Source organism: Dendrobates tinctorius, unplaced genomic scaffold (genome assembly GCF_039654945.1).
Source record: "Dendrobates tinctorius isolate UK_male_01 unplaced genomic scaffold, ASM3965494v1 ptg000083l, whole genome shotgun sequence".
Lineage (NCBI taxonomy): Eukaryota > Metazoa > Chordata > Amphibia > Anura > Dendrobatidae > Dendrobates > Dendrobates tinctorius.
The window spans coordinates 9,329,309-9,345,611 of record NW_027361751.1 but is presented as its reverse complement, the minus strand read 5'-3'; the positions used below and the strand labels follow the sequence as shown (position 1 = coordinate 9,345,611).

General features: G+C 56.8%; 1 protein-coding gene across 1 annotated transcript in view; it reads right to left on the bottom strand.

Moving 5' to 3' along the window:
• The window catches only part of HMGCR (3-hydroxy-3-methylglutaryl-CoA reductase), a 54,504-nt gene that overhangs the window by 33,099 nt on the left and 5,102 nt on the right, over window positions 1-16,303 (bottom strand). The gene's annotated exons all lie outside the window — the stretch shown is intronic.

The window sequence follows — 16,303 nt, the reverse complement described above, 5'->3', positions numbered from 1 at the left end:
ATGCCGACCAGGTGAGCTCGTCATGGCCGTTTCTGTGGTAACGAGCATCTATGTGAGACGAGCATGGGAACGCGCGATCTCTCCTCACTGACAACGAGCCAATGATAGGGGAGAGACGGGGCCGCCGCAGCCTGCTCCGCACACAGCCCATGACCTTAGTGTACAGCAGCACGGCCAGCGCACGCTGCACAGCTCACACCTTGCATTAAACGGTACATCTCTACTACATGTAGCCTACAGATGTGTACAAAGTATGGCTGACATCACAGCCCTGGGGTACGGGGGTGACATCACAGCACTGGGGTACGGGGCTGACATCACAGCACTGGGGTACGGGGTGACATCACAGCACTGGGGTACGGGGTGACATCACAGCACTGGGGTACGGGGTGACATCACGGCACTGGGGTACGGGGGTGACATCACAGCACTGGGGTACGGGGTGACATCACAGCACTGGGGTACGGGGTGACATCATAGCACTGGGGTACGGGGTGACATCACAGCAATGGGGTACAGCCTGACAGCACAGCACTGGGTTACGGGGTGACATCACAGCACTGGGGTACGGGGTGACATCACAGCTCTGGGGTACGGGGGTGACATCACAGCACTGGGGTACAGCCTGACAGCACAGCACTGGGTTACGGGGTGACATCACAGCACTGGGGTACAGGGTGACATCACAGCACTGGGGTACAGCCTGACAGCACAGCACTGGGGTACGGGGGTGACATCACAGCACTGGGGTACAGGGGTGACATCATAGCACTGGGGTACGGGGTGACATCACAGCACTGGGGTACGGGGCTGACATCACAGCACTGGGGTACGGGGCTGACATCACAGCACTGGGGTACGGGGTGACATCACAGCACTGGGGTACGGGGTGACATCACGGCACTGGGGTACGGGGGTGACATCACAGCACTGGGGTACGGGGGTGACATCACAGCACTGGGGTACGGGGTGACATCACGGCACTGGGGTACGGGGTGACATCACGGCACTGGGGTACGGGGTGACATCACAGCACTGGGGTACGGGGCTGACATCACAGCACTGGGGTACGGGGTGACATCACAGCACTGGGGTACAGGGTGACATCACAGCACTGGGGTACAGCCTGACAGCACAGCACTGGGGTACGGGGGTGACATCACAGCACTGGGGTACAGGGGTGACATCATAGCACTGGGGTACGGGGTGACATCACAGCACTGGGGTACGGGGTGACATCACAGCACTGGGGTACGGGGCTGACATCACAGCACTGGGGTACGGGGCTGACATCACAGCACTGGGGTACGGGGTGACATCACAGCACTGGGGTACGGGGTGACATCACAGCACTGGGGTACGGGGTGACATCACGGCACTGGGGTACGGGGCTGACATCACAGCACTGGGGTACGGGGTGACATCACAGCACTGGGGTACGGGGTGACATCACGGCACTGGGGTACGGGGTGACATCACAGCACTGGGGTACGGGGCTGACATCACAGCACTGGGGTACGGGGTGACATCACAGCACTGGGGTACGGGGTGACATCACAGCACTGGGGTACGGGGTGACATCACGGCACTGGGGTACGGGGGTGACATCACAGCACTGGGGTACGGGGTGACATCACAGCACTGGGGTACGGGGTGACATCATAGCACTGGGGTACGGGGTGACATCACAGCAATGGGGTACAGCCTGACAGCACAGCACTGGGTTACGGGGTGACATCACAGCACTGGGGTACGGGGTGACATCACAGCTCTGGGGTACGGGGGTGACATCACAGCACTGGGGTACAGCCTGACAGCACAGCACTGGGTTACGGGGTGACATCACAGCACTGGGGTACAGGGTGACATCACAGCACTGGGGTACAGCCTGACAGCACAGCACTGGGGTACGGGGGTGACATCACAGCACTGGGGTACAGGGGTGACATCATAGCACTGGGGTACGGGGTGACATCACAGCACTGGGGTACGGGGTGACATCACGGCACTGGGGTACGGGGGTGACATCACAGCACTGGGGTACGGGGTGACATCACAGCACTGGGGTACGGGGTGACATCACAGCACTGGGGTACGGGGTGACATCACAGCACTGGGGTACGGGGTGACATCACAGCAATGGGGTACAGCCTGACAGCACAGCACTGGGTTACGGGGTGACATCACAGCACTGGGGTACGGGGTGACATCACAGCTCTGGGGTACGGGGGTGACATCACAGCACTGGGGTACAGCCTGACAGCACAGCACTGGGTTACGGGGTGACATCACAGCACTGGGGTACAGGGTGACATCACAGCACTGGGGTACAGCCTGACAGCACAGCACTGGGGTACGGGGGTGACATCACAGCACTGGGGTACGGGGGGTGACATCACAGCACCGGGGTACAGGGTGACATCACAGCACTGGGGTACGGGGTGACATCACAGCACTGGGGTACGGGGCTGACATCACAGCACTGGGGTACGGGGTGACATCACAGCACTGGGGTACGGGGTGACATCACAGCACTGGGGTACGGGGTGACATCACGGCACTGGGGTACGGGGCTGACATCACAGCACTGGGGTACGGGGTGACATCACAGCACTGGGGTACGGGGTGACATCACGGCACTGGGGTACGGGGTGACATCACAGCACTGGGGTACGGGGCTGACATCACAGCACTGGGGTACGGGGTGACATCACAGCACTGGGGTACGGGGTGACATCACAGCACTGGGGTACGGGGTGACATCACGGCACTGGGGTACGGGGGTGACATCACAGCACTGGGGTACGGGGTGACATCACAGCACTGGGGTACGGGGTGACATCATAGCACTGGGGTACGGGGTGACATCACAGCAATGGGGTACGGGGTGACATCACAGCACTGGGGTACGGGGTGACATCACAGCTCTGGGGTACGGGGGTGACATCACAGCACTGGGGTACAGCCTGACAGCACAGCACTGGGTTACGGGGTGACATCACAGCACTGGGGTACAGGGTGACATCACAGCACTGGGGTACAGCCTGACAGCACAGCACTGGGGTACGGGGGTGACATCACAGCACTGGGGTACAGGGGTGACATCATAGCACTGGGGTACGGGGTGACATCACAGCACTGGGGTACGGGGTGACATCACGGCACTGGGGTACGGGGGTGACATCACAGCACTGGGGTACGGGGTGACATCACAGCACTGGGGTACGGGGTGACATCACAGCACTGGGGTACGGGGTGACATCACAGCACTGGGGTACGGGGTGACATCACAGCAATGGGGTACAGCCTGACAGCACAGCACTGGGTTACGGGGTGACATCACAGCACTGGGGTACGGGGTGACATCACAGCTCTGGGGTACGGGGGTGACATCACAGCACTGGGGTACAGCCTGACAGCACAGCACTGGGTTACGGGGTGACATCACAGCACTGGGGTACAGGGTGACATCACAGCACTGGGGTACAGCCTGACAGCACAGCACTGGGGTACGGGGGTGACATCACAGCACTGGGGTACGGGGGGTGACATCACAGCACCGGGGTACAGGGTGACATCACAGCACTGGGGTACGGGGTGACATCACAGCTCTGGGGTACGGGGGTGACATCAGAGCACTGGGGTACAGCCTGACAGCACAGCACTGGGTTACGGGGTGACATCACAGCACTGGGGTACGGGGTGACATCACAGCACTGGGGTACGGGGTGACATCACAGCACTGGGGTACAGCCTGACAGCACAGCACTGGGGTACGGGGGTGACATCACAGCACTGGGGTACGGGGTGACATCACAGCACTGGGGTACGGGGTGACATCACAGCACTGGGGTACGGGGTGACATCACAGCAATGGGGTACAGCCTGACAGCACAGCACTGGGTTACGGGGTGACATCACAGCACTGGGGTACGGGGTGACATCACAGCTCTGGGGTACGGGGGTGACATCACAGCACTGGGGTACAGCCTGACAGCACAGCACTGGGTTACGGGGTGACATCACAGCACTGGGGTACAGGGTGACATCACAGCACTGGGGTACAGCCTGACAGCACAGCACTGGGGTACGGGGGTGACATCACAGCACTGGGGTACGGGGGGTGACATCACAGCACCGGGGTACAGGGTGACATCACAGCACTGGGGTACGGGGTGACATCACAGCTCTGGGGTACGGGGGTGACATCAGAGCACTGGGGTACAGGGTGACATCACAGCACTGGGGTACAGCCTGACAGCACAGCACTGGGGTACGGGGGTGACATCACAGCACTGGGGTACGGGGGTGACATCATAGCACTGGGGTACGGGGTGACATCACAGCTCTGGGGTACGGGGTGACATCACAGCACTGGGGTACGGGGTGACATCACGGCACTGGGGTACGGGGGTGACATCACAGCACTGGGGTACGGGGTGACATCACAGCACTGGGGTACGGGGTGACATCACAGCACTGGGGTACGGGGTGACATCACAGCAATGGGGTACAGCCTGACAGCACAGCACTGGGTTACGGGGTGACATCACAGCACTGGGGTACGGGGTGACATCACAGCTCTGGGGTACGGGGGTGACATCACAGCACTGGGGTACAGCCTGACAGCACAGCACTGGGTTACGGGGTGACATCACAGCACTGGGGTACAGGGTGACATCACAGCACTGGGGTACAGCCTGACAGCACAGCACTGGGGTACGGGGGTGACATCACAGCACTGGGGTACGGGGGGTGACATCACAGCACCGGGGTACAGGGTGACATCACAGCACTGGGGTACGGGGTGACATCACAGCTCTGGGGTACGGGGGTGACATCAGAGCACTGGGGTACAGCCTGACAGCACAGCACTGGGTTACGGGGTGACATCACAGCACTGGGGTATGGGGTGACATCACAGCACTGGGGTACGGGGTGACATCACAGCACTGGGGTACAGCCTGACAGCACAGCACTGGGGTACGGGGGTGACATCACAGCACTGGGGTACGGGGTGACATCACAGCACTGGGGTACGGGGTGACATCACAGCACTGGGGTACGGGGTGACATCACAGCAATGGGGTACAGCCTGACAGCACAGCACTGGGTTGCGGGGTGACATCACAGCACTGGGGTACGGGGTGACATCACAGCTCTGGGGTACGGGGGTGACATCACAGCACTGGGGTACAGCCTGACAGCACAGCACTGGGTTACGGGGTGACATCACAGCACTGGGGTACAGGGTGACATCACAGCACTGGGGTACAGCCTGACAGCACAGCACTGGGGTACGGGGGTGACATCACAGCACTGGGGTACGGGGGGTGACATCACAGCACCGGGGTACAGGGTGACATCACAGCACTGGGGTACGGGGTGACATCACAGCTCTGGGGTACGGGGGTGACATCAGAGCACTGGGGTACAGCCTGACAGCACAGCACTGGGTTACGGGGTGACATCACAGCACTGGGGTACGGGGTGACATCACAGCACTGGGGTACGGGGTGACATCACAGCACTGGGGTACAGCCTGACAGCACAGCACTGGGGTACGGGGGTGACATCACAGCACTGGGGTACGGGGCTGACATCACAGCACTGGGGTACGGGGTGACATCACAGCACTGGGGTACGGGGTGACATCACAGCACTGGGGTACAGCCTGACAGCACAGCACTGGGGTACGGGGGTGACATCACAGCACTGGGGTACGGGGGTGACATCACAGCACTGGGGTACGGGGCTGACATCACAGCACTGGGGTACGGGGGTGACATCACAGTACTGGGGTACATCCTGACATCACAGCACTGGGGTACGGGGTGACATCACAGCACTGGGGTACAGCCTGACAGCACAGCACTGGGGTACGGGGTGACATCACAGCACAGGGGTACGGGGTGACATCACAGCACTGGGGTACGGGGTGACATCACAGCACTGGGGTACGGCCTGACATCACAGCACTGGGGTACGGGTGACATCACAGCACTGGGGTACGGGGTGACATCACAGCACTGGGGTACGGGGGTGACATCACAGCACTGGGGTACGGGGCTGACATCACAGCACTGGGGTACGGGGTGACATCACAGCACTGGGGTACGGGGTGACATCACAGCACTGGGGTACGGGGTGACATCACAGCACTGGCGTACGGGGGTGACATCACAGCACTGGGGTACATCCTGACATCACAGCACTGGGGTACGGGGTGACATCACAGCACTGGGGTACAACCTGACAGCACAGCACTGGGGTACGGGGTGACATCACAGCACAGGGGTACGGGGTGACATCACAGCACTGGGGTACGGGGTGACATCACAGCACTGGGGTACGGCCTGACCTCACAGCAATGGGGTACGGGTGACATCACAGCACTGGGGTACGGGGTGACATCACAGCACTGGGGTACGGGGGTGACATCACAGCACTGGGGTACAGCCTGACAGCACAGCACTGGGGTACGGGGTGACATCACAGCACTGGGGTACAGGGGTGACATCACAGCACTGGGGTACGGGGGTGACATCACAGCACTGGGGTACGGGGGTGACATCACAGCACTGGGGTACGGAGGTGACATCACAGCACTGGGGTACAGCCTGACCTCACAGCAATGGGGTACGGGTGACATCACAGCACTGGGGTACGGGGTGACATCACAGCACTGGGGTACGGGGATGACATCACAGCACTGGGGTACAGCCTGACAGCACAGCTCTGGGGTACGGCCTGACATCACAGCACTGGGGTACAGGGGTGACATCACAGCACTGGGGTACAGCCTGACAGCACAGCACTGGGGTACGGGGTGACATCACAGCACTGGGGTACGGGGGTGACATCACAGCACTGGGGTACGGGGTGACATCACAGCACTGGGGTACGGAGGTGACATCACAGCACTGGGGTACGGGGCTGACATCACAGCACTGGGGTACGGGGTGACATCACAGCACTGGGGTACGGGGTGACATCACAGCACTGGCGTACGGGGGTGACATCACAACACTGGGGTACATCCTGACATCACAGCACTGGGGTACGGGGTGACATCACAGCACTGGGGTACAACCTGACAGCACAGCACTGGGGTACGGGGTGACATCACAGCACAGGGGTACGGGGTGACATCACAGCACTGGGGTACGGGGTGACATCACAGCACTGGGGTACGGCCTGACCTCACAGCAATGGGGTACGGGTGACATCACAGCACTGGGGTACGGGGTGACATCACAGCACTGGGGTACGGGGGTGACATCACAGCATTGGGGTACAGCCTGACAGCACAGCACTGGGGTACGGGGTGACATCACAGCACTGGGGTACGGGGGTGACATCACAGCACTGGGGTACGGGGGTGACATCACAGCACTGGGGTACGGAGGTGACATCACAGCACTGGGGTACGGGGGTGACATCACAGCACTGGGGTACAGCCTGACAGCACAGCACTGGGGTACAGCCTGACATCACAGCACTGGGGTACGGGTGTCATCACAGCACTGGGGTACGGGGATGACATCACAGCACTGGGGTACAGCCTGACAGCACAGCTCTGGGGTACGGCCTGACATCACAGCACTGGGGTACAGGGGTGACATCACAGCACTGGGGTACGGCCTGACGTCACAGTTCTGGGGTATGGCCTGACAGCACAGCTCTGGGGTACGGGGGTGACATCACAGCACTGGGGTACAGCCTGACATCACAGCACTGGGGTACGGGGTGACATCACAGCACTGGGGTACGGGGTGACATCACAGCACTGGGGTACGGGGGTGACATCACAGCACTGGGGTGTGGGGGTGACATCACAACTCTGGGGTACGTCCTGACATCACAGCTCTGGGGTACGTCCTGACATCACAGCTCTGGGGTACGGCCTGACAGCACAGCTCTGGGGTACGGCCTGACATCACAGCACTGGGGTACGGGGGTGACATCACGGTACGGGGGTGACATCACAGTACGGGGGTGACATCACAGCACTGGGGTACGGGGCTGACATCACAGCACTGGGGTACGGAGGTGACATCACAGCACTGGGGTACGGGGTGACCACAGCACTGGGATACGGGGGTGACATCACAGCACTGGGGTACGAGGGTGACATCACAGCACTGGGGTACGGGGGTGACATCACAGCACTGGGGTACAGCCTGACATCACAGCACTGGGGTACGGGGGTGACATCACAGCACTGGGGTACGGCCTGACGTCACAGTTCTGGGGTATGGCCTGACAGCACAGCTCTGGGGTACGGGGGTGACATCACAGTACTGGGGTACAGCCTGACATCACAGCACTGGGGTACGGGGGTGACATCACAGCACTGGGGTACGGGTGACATCACAGCACTGGGGTACGGGGTGACATCACAGCACTGGGGTACGGGGGTGACATCACAGCACTGGGGTACAGCCTGACAGCACAGCACTGGGGTACGGGGTGACATCACAGCACTGGGGTACGGGGGTGACATCACAGCACTGGGCTACGGGGCTGACATCACAGCACTGGGGTACGGGGTGACATCACAGCACTGGGGTACGGGGGTGACATCACAGCACTGGGGTACATCCTGACATCACAGCACTGGGGTACGGGGTGACATCACAGCACTGGGGTACAACCTGACAGCACAGCACTGGGGTACGGGGTGACATCACAGCACAGGGGTACGGGGTGACATCACAGCACTGGGGTACGGGGTGACATCACAGCACTGGGGTACGGCCTGACCTCACAGCAATGGGGTACGGGTGACATCACAGCACTGGGGTACGGGGTGACATCACAGCACTGGGGTACGGGGGTGACATCACAGCACTGGGGTACAGCCTGACAGCACAGCACTGGGGTACGGGGTGACATCACAGCACTGGGGTACGGGGGTGACATCACAGCACTGGGGTACGGGGGTGACATCACAGCACTGGGGTACGGAGGTGACATCACAGCACTGGGGTATGGGGGTGACATCACAGCACTGGGGTACGGGGGTGACATCACAGCACTGGGGTACGGAGGTGACATCACAGCACTGGGGTATGGGGGTGACATCACAGCACTGGGGTACAGCCTGACAGCACAGCACTGGGGTACAGCCTGACATCACAGCACTGGGGTACGGGGATGACATCACAGCACTGGGGTACAGCCTGACAGCACAGCTCTGGGGTACGGCCTGACATCACAGCACTGGGGTACGGGGGTGACATCACAGCACTGGGGTACGGCCTGACGTCACAGTTCTGGGGTATGGCCTGACAGCACAGCTCTGGGGTACGGGGGTGACATCACAGCACTGGGGTACAGCCTGACATCACAGCACTGGGGTACGGGGTGACATCACAGCACTGGGGTACGGGGGTGACATCACAGCACTGGGGTGTGGGGGTGACATCACAGCTCTGGGGTACGTCCTGACATCACAGCTCTGGGGTACGTCCTGACATCACAGCACTGGGGTACGGGGGTGACATCACGGTACGGGGGTGACATCACAGTACGGGGGTGACATCACAGCACTGGGGTACGGGGCTGACATCACAGCACTGGGGTACAGAGGTGACATCACAGCACTGGGGTACGGGGTGACATCACAGCACTGGGATACGGGGGTGACATCACAGCACTGGGGTACGAGGGTGACATCACAGCACTGGGGTACGGGGGTGACATCACAGCACTGGGGTACAGCCTGACAGCACAGCTCTGGGGTACGGCCTGACATCACAGCACTGGGGTACGGGGGTGACATCACAGCACTGGGGTACGGCCTGACGTCACAGTTCTGGGGTATGGCCTGACAGCACAGCTCTGGGGTACGGGGGTGACATCACAGTACTGGGGTACAGCCTGACATCACAGCACTGGGGTACGGGGGTGACATCACAGCACTGGGGTACAGCCTGACAGCACAGCTCTGGGGTACGGCCTGACATCACAGCACTGGGGTACGGGGGTGACATCACAGCACTGGGGTACGGCCTGACAGCACAGCTCTGGGGTACGGGGGTGACATCACAGCACTGGGGTACAGCCTGACATCACAGCACTGGGGTACGGGGTGACATCATAGCACTGGGGTACGGGGGTGACATCACAGCACTGGGGTGTGGGGGTGACATCACAGCTCTGGGGTACGTCCTGACATCACAGCTCTGGGGTACGTCCTGACATCACACCTCTGGTGTACGGCCTGACAACACAGCTCTGGGGTACGGCCTGACATCACAGCACTGGGGTACGGGGGTGACATCACGGTACAGGGGTGACATCACAGTACGGGGGTGACATCACAGCACTGGGGTACGGGGCTGACATCACAGCACTGGGGTACGGCCTGACATCACAGCACTGGGGTACGGCCTGACATCACAGCACTGTGGTACGGCCTGACATCACAGCACTGGGGTACGGCCTGACAGCACAGCTCTGGGGTACGGCCTGACATCACAGCACTGGGGTACGGGGGTGACATCACAGCACTGGGGTACGGGGGTGACATCACAGCATTGGGGTACGGGGGTGACATCACAGCACTGGGGTACGGGGTGACATCACAGCACTGGGGTACGGGGGTGACATCACAGCACTGGGGTACGGGGGTGACAGCACAGCTCTGGGGTACGGGGGTGACATCACAGCTCTGGGGTACGTCCTGACATCACAGCTCTGGGGTACGGCCTGACATCACAGCACTGGGGTACGGCCTGACAGTACAGCTCTGGGGTACGGCCTGACATCACAGCTCTGTGGTACGGCCTGACATCACAGCACTGGGGTACAGCCTGACAGCACGGCTCTGGGGTACGGCCTGACATCACAGCACTGGGGTACGGCCTGACATCACAGCACTGGGGTACGGGGGTGACATCACAGCACTGGGGTACGGGGGTGACATCACAGCACTGGGGTACGGGGGTCACATCACAGCACTGGGGTACGGGGGTGACATCACAGCACTGGGGTACGGGGGTGACATCACAGCACTGGGGTACATCCTGACAGCACAGCTCTGGGGTACAGCCTGACATCACAGCACTGGGGTACAGCCTGACAGCACAGCTCTGGGGTACAGTCTGACATCACAGCACTGGGGTACAGCCTGACATCACAGCACTGGGGTACAGCCTGACATAACAGCACTGGGGTACAGCCTGGCATCACAGCTCTGGGGTACAGGGTGATATCACAGCACTGGAGTACGGCCTCACATCACAGCTCTGGGGTACGGGGTGACATCACAGCACTGGGGTACGGGGGTGACATCACAGCTCTAGGGTACGTCCTGACATCACAGCTCTGGGGTACGGCCACACATCACAGCTCTGGGGTACGGGGTGACATCACAGCTCTGGGGTACGGCCTGACATCACAGCACTGGGGTACAGCCTGACATCACAGCACTGGGGGACGGCCTGACATCACAGCTCTGGGGTACGGCCTGACATCACAGCTCTGGGGTACGGCCTGACATCACAGCTCTGGGGTACGGCCTGACATCACAGCACTGGGGTACGGCCTGACATCACAGCACTGGGGTACAGCCTGACATCACAGCTCTGGGGTACGGGGTGACATCACAGCACTGGGGTACGGGGGTGACATCACAGCTCTGGGGTAAGGCCTGACAGCACAGCTCTGGGGTACGGGCTGACATCACAGCTCTGGCTGTGTATGCCAATGATGGTAGGTGAGTGCCTGACTGGTATGGGAACCACTTCTACCACCATCTTGATCCACCGTTCCCATGAGCAACACCAGCGTCTGATGGCCACTTACCAGTCTTGTGAATAACACCTATCCGGCCGCATCAATGCTATAGTGCAGCCCATACATGGGACTCGGTAATGTGGAGCGGAGCCTGACATCAGGCTCAGATACAATAAAAGTTTTGTGGCCTCTACAGAGTAGGCAAAGGCTCGGTATCATGCTCGCAATGAGGCCCCGGTGAAATCACAGTGAATGTGAACACAATGGGAATATTGTATCCGCAGAAATTCACAGAAACCAGATCTGTGTCATCAGTCACATTCATAGTGTTGAACGTCATAAAAATTCTAATGTCTCCAGGCCAAGTGTCTGCAACACTACACCAAGGCTCTGCTCGCATTAACATTTGCTTTTCTGATCCGATTGAGGAGCATGAATATGTAGGACTACCTGGCAGCAGGTTTACTAGTCCTCTAGTGATAATCAGCTAAAGCAATAATTTTATCAAAACTATAGCAGCATCCCACTAAGTGACAAATCGCTGGAATCAGGGTCTGGCCCTCTCATCATTTTGGTTTTGAATAAGGTTTTATGGATAATGGTATAAAAAATAAACAATTACAGTTTTTGTACACCTCCCTAATGTCATCAATAGAAACTTCAGCTCGCCATCACGCCCATGCGCTGGCGGACACAGACGGAAGAACAATATATGGGCCATTTACAGTCCTATAGCTTATCATAATGCACAATTCGACCTGCTTTGGAGGTAGAAATTGCCCCCCTTACCTCTTGGACCCCTGTGTGGCTGCACAGGTTGCATCAATCATATGTCCGCCCCTAAGCCCGCGCAGTGCTCCATCCATGGAAACATTAAAAAAAGTTTGAATGTCAGAAAATGGAGACACAAGACAAACATTTTTTAGAAACCTTTTTTAAAAGAAGTAAAAAAAACAAGTTTGGGATTGCCGTAGTCATACCCTAACAGTCAATACTTAAGATAGAAAAAAAAAATGGAAGAACTTCGTTTTTTCACTCGTTCAATTGGAATTTTGATGCCATGTTTTAGTACATTATATGATAAAGTGATTAATGTAGTTTAAAAACACAATTTGTCCCGTATAAATAAGCCCTTATACGGCTATTTTGACGATAAAATAACAAAGGTCTGACCTTGGGGATAAAGTGGAGGAAATATTGAAATCGCAAAACTGAAAATCGATTAATTGGTTGCAGCAGGAAAACATTAAGGGAGACTCACCCCGAAAATGCATAAAGGGATCCTGCAATGTCCCTAAAAGCTATTAACCTGCTGATGAAGAGATAATCTGCAAGTTAATAGCGTTACAATGCTGTCTGGCTTCCTTACTGTAAGTGCAGCACCCACGAGAAAATGAACTTTATTCCTCCCGGGAGCCGACGGCTTTCAGTCATAGAAGAGTGTATGGAGCGTCTACAGTCACCGCTCAGTACACAGTGAGCGACGGCTGTAAGCATGCAGCGGCACTTTAAATGACAGCTTGTCTGGCACATATGCACTGCACCGCGAACTGTCAAACTTCTGGGGTGAGCTCACAGCCACCCATCACTGTGCTGAGCAGTGGTTGAAGATGCTTCATGCACACCCCTTCGACTGAAAGCCGGCTGCTCCTGGGAGGAATAAAGTTCATTTTCTACTTGTATCCATACTCTCAGTATGGCGGCCAGAAGGCATTGTAACACTAATAACTTGTATATCTGCAGGTAAATAACATTTGGTGACATGACAGGTTCCCTTCAAGGATGGAGGCCATGGCAGTAGTGTGAGTATAGCATTAGACACATGTGAGAGTGTACACTTACAGAGCGGGCGAGTATGTCAGAGTGTGAGCTTAGAGAGTGGGCGAGTATGTCACAGGGTGAGCTTACAGAGCAGGCGAGTGTGTCACAGTGTGAGTTTACAGAGCGGGCGAGTGTGTCACAGTGTGAGCTTACAGTGCGGGCGAGTGTGTTACAGTATGAGCTTAAAGAATTGGCAAGTGTGTCAGTGTGTGAGTTTACAGAGTGGGCGAGTGTATCACAGGGTGAGCATACAGTGCGGGCGAGTGTGTCACAGTGTGAGCTTACAGAGCGGGCGAGTATGTCACAGGGTGAGCTTACAGAGCGGGCGAGTGTGTCACAGTGTGAGCTTACAGAGTGGGAAAGTGTGTCAGTGTGGGCTTACAGAGCAGCCGACTATGTCAGTGTGTGAGCTTACAAAGCAGGCTAGTATGTCATAGTGTAGGCTTACAGAGCTGGCAAGTGTGTCAGAGTGTAGGCTTACTGAGCGGGCGAGTATGACAGTGTGTGAGCTTACAGGGCAGGTGAGTATGTCAGGGTGAGCTTACAGAGTGTTCAAGTGTGTCAGTGTGTGAACTTACAGAACGAGCGAGTATGTCAGGGTGAGCTTACAGAGCGGGCGAGTGTGTCAGTGTGTGAGCTTACAGAGCGGGCGAGTGTGTCAGAGTGTAGACTTACAGAACGGGTGAGTGTGTCAGAGTGGGCTTACAGAGTGGGCGAGTGTGTCAGACTGTGAGCTTACAAAGCAGGCGAGTGTGTCAGAGTGCAGACTTACAGAGCGGGCGAGTGTATCAGTCTGGGCTTACAGAGATGGCGAGTATGTCAGTATGTGAGCTTACAGAGCGGGCGAGTGTGTCAGAGTGTAGACTTACAGAACGGGTGAGTGTGTCAGAGTGGGCTTACAGAGTGGGCGAGTGTGTCAGACTGTGAGCTTACAGAGTAGGCGAGTGTGTCAGAGTGCAGGCTTACAGAGCGGGCAAGTGTATCAGTCTGGGCTTACAGAGATGGCGAGTATGTCAGTATGTGAGCTTACAGAGCGGGCGAGTGTGTCAGAGTGTAGGCTTACAGAGCGGGCAAGTGTGTCAGAGTGTAGGCTTACAGAGGGAGCAAGTGTTCAGAGTGTAGGCTTACAGAACAGGCGAGTGTGTCAGAGTGGGCTTACATATCAGGTGAGTGTGTCAGCGGGTGAGCTTACAGAGCGTGCAAGTGTGTCAGTGTGTGAGCTTACAGAGCGGGCAAGTGTGTCAGAGTTTGGGCATTCAGAATAAATAACAAAATGACAGTCTGATCAAAAACAGGCTTTATTAACGTACAACACATGTATAAGAGAATATTATTGATGGATCAGGAAAGGGAATTCTGTTGGCTGTATGATAATGGGACAACAGTATTATCAACATCAAATAATAATATTTGTGGATAATAAATATCCTACAAAATCTTAATCAAAAGGAAGACTGCTGCCCAGATTACAATAGTCAATGTACAAATCTATCCACACTAATACAGTTCAGGTGCCACTATCAGATCCCAAATACCATACATTGTATTTGCCCAAAAAGAATAACTTATCTTGGTGGAAGCTCCTGCACCAGCAAAGTTAGTAGGAGGTATACAGCTATACTAATCCACAAGCAGGGCTACTGCGTCTATTGGAGAATATCTCCTAGGGGGATGCAGTCCTGATATTTAGGCTGAGTTCACACGTGGCGTTTTTTTCGCGTTTCCGCGGCGGTTTTAACCGCGCGATTTTGCAGCGAAAACGCAAAAAATAAGCATCCCATGCATTCCTATGGGATTCCGCAATGCTGTGCTAATGCTGCGGTTTTTACCGCGGCGGAATCGCTTTGCGGTAAAAACCGCAGCATGCTCATTAATTTTGCGGAATCGCGGCGATCCCGCACCCATAGGAATGCATTGTTCCACTTACTTCCCGCATGTGGCTGTGCACACCATGCGGAAAGTAAGCAGAACAATTGCGGATGGTACCCACGGTCCGGAGGAGAGGAGACTGTCCTCCGGGCTTTGGGTACCATATCCCTGTAAAAAATAGAATTTAAAATAAAAAATATTGTTATTCTCACCTTCCGGCGTCCCGCGCAACCTTCACGCCTCTCTCCACGCTCCCGGTCCCAGTAAGCCTTTGCGAAAATGCCCGCGATGGTATCCGTTCTCGCGGGATCACGAAGTCTCACGGTCATTCGCGCGACGTCATCGCGAATTACCGCGAGACATCGCGATCCCGCGAGAACGGACGTCATCGCGGGCATTTTTGCAAAGGATTACTGGGAACGGATGCGCGGGACGTCGGAAGGTAAGAATAACACCATTTTTTATTTTTTTTTACATTTTATCTTTTACTACTGATGCTGCATAGGCGGCCTCAGTAGTAAAAAGTTGGTCACACTTGTCAAACACTATGTTTGACGAGTGTGACCAACCTGTCAATCAGTTCTCCAAGCGATGCTACAGATCGCTTGGAAAACGCTAGCATTCTGCAAGCTAAATACGCTTGCAAAATGCTAGTTTTTCCGCGGGAAAATTGCGGGAATTTAAAATGCGATTTTCACGCGGAATGGAATTCCGGAATTCTAGCGGTAATTTCCGCGAGAGTTCCGGTACGTGTGCACTTAGCCTTACAAGCTAACAAATAGGTGTGGTGCTGACAACCCAATCAGAGCCCTATTTAAGTTAAAACCATGGTGAGAAAAGAATTACAGTGGGTATGGAAAGTATTCGG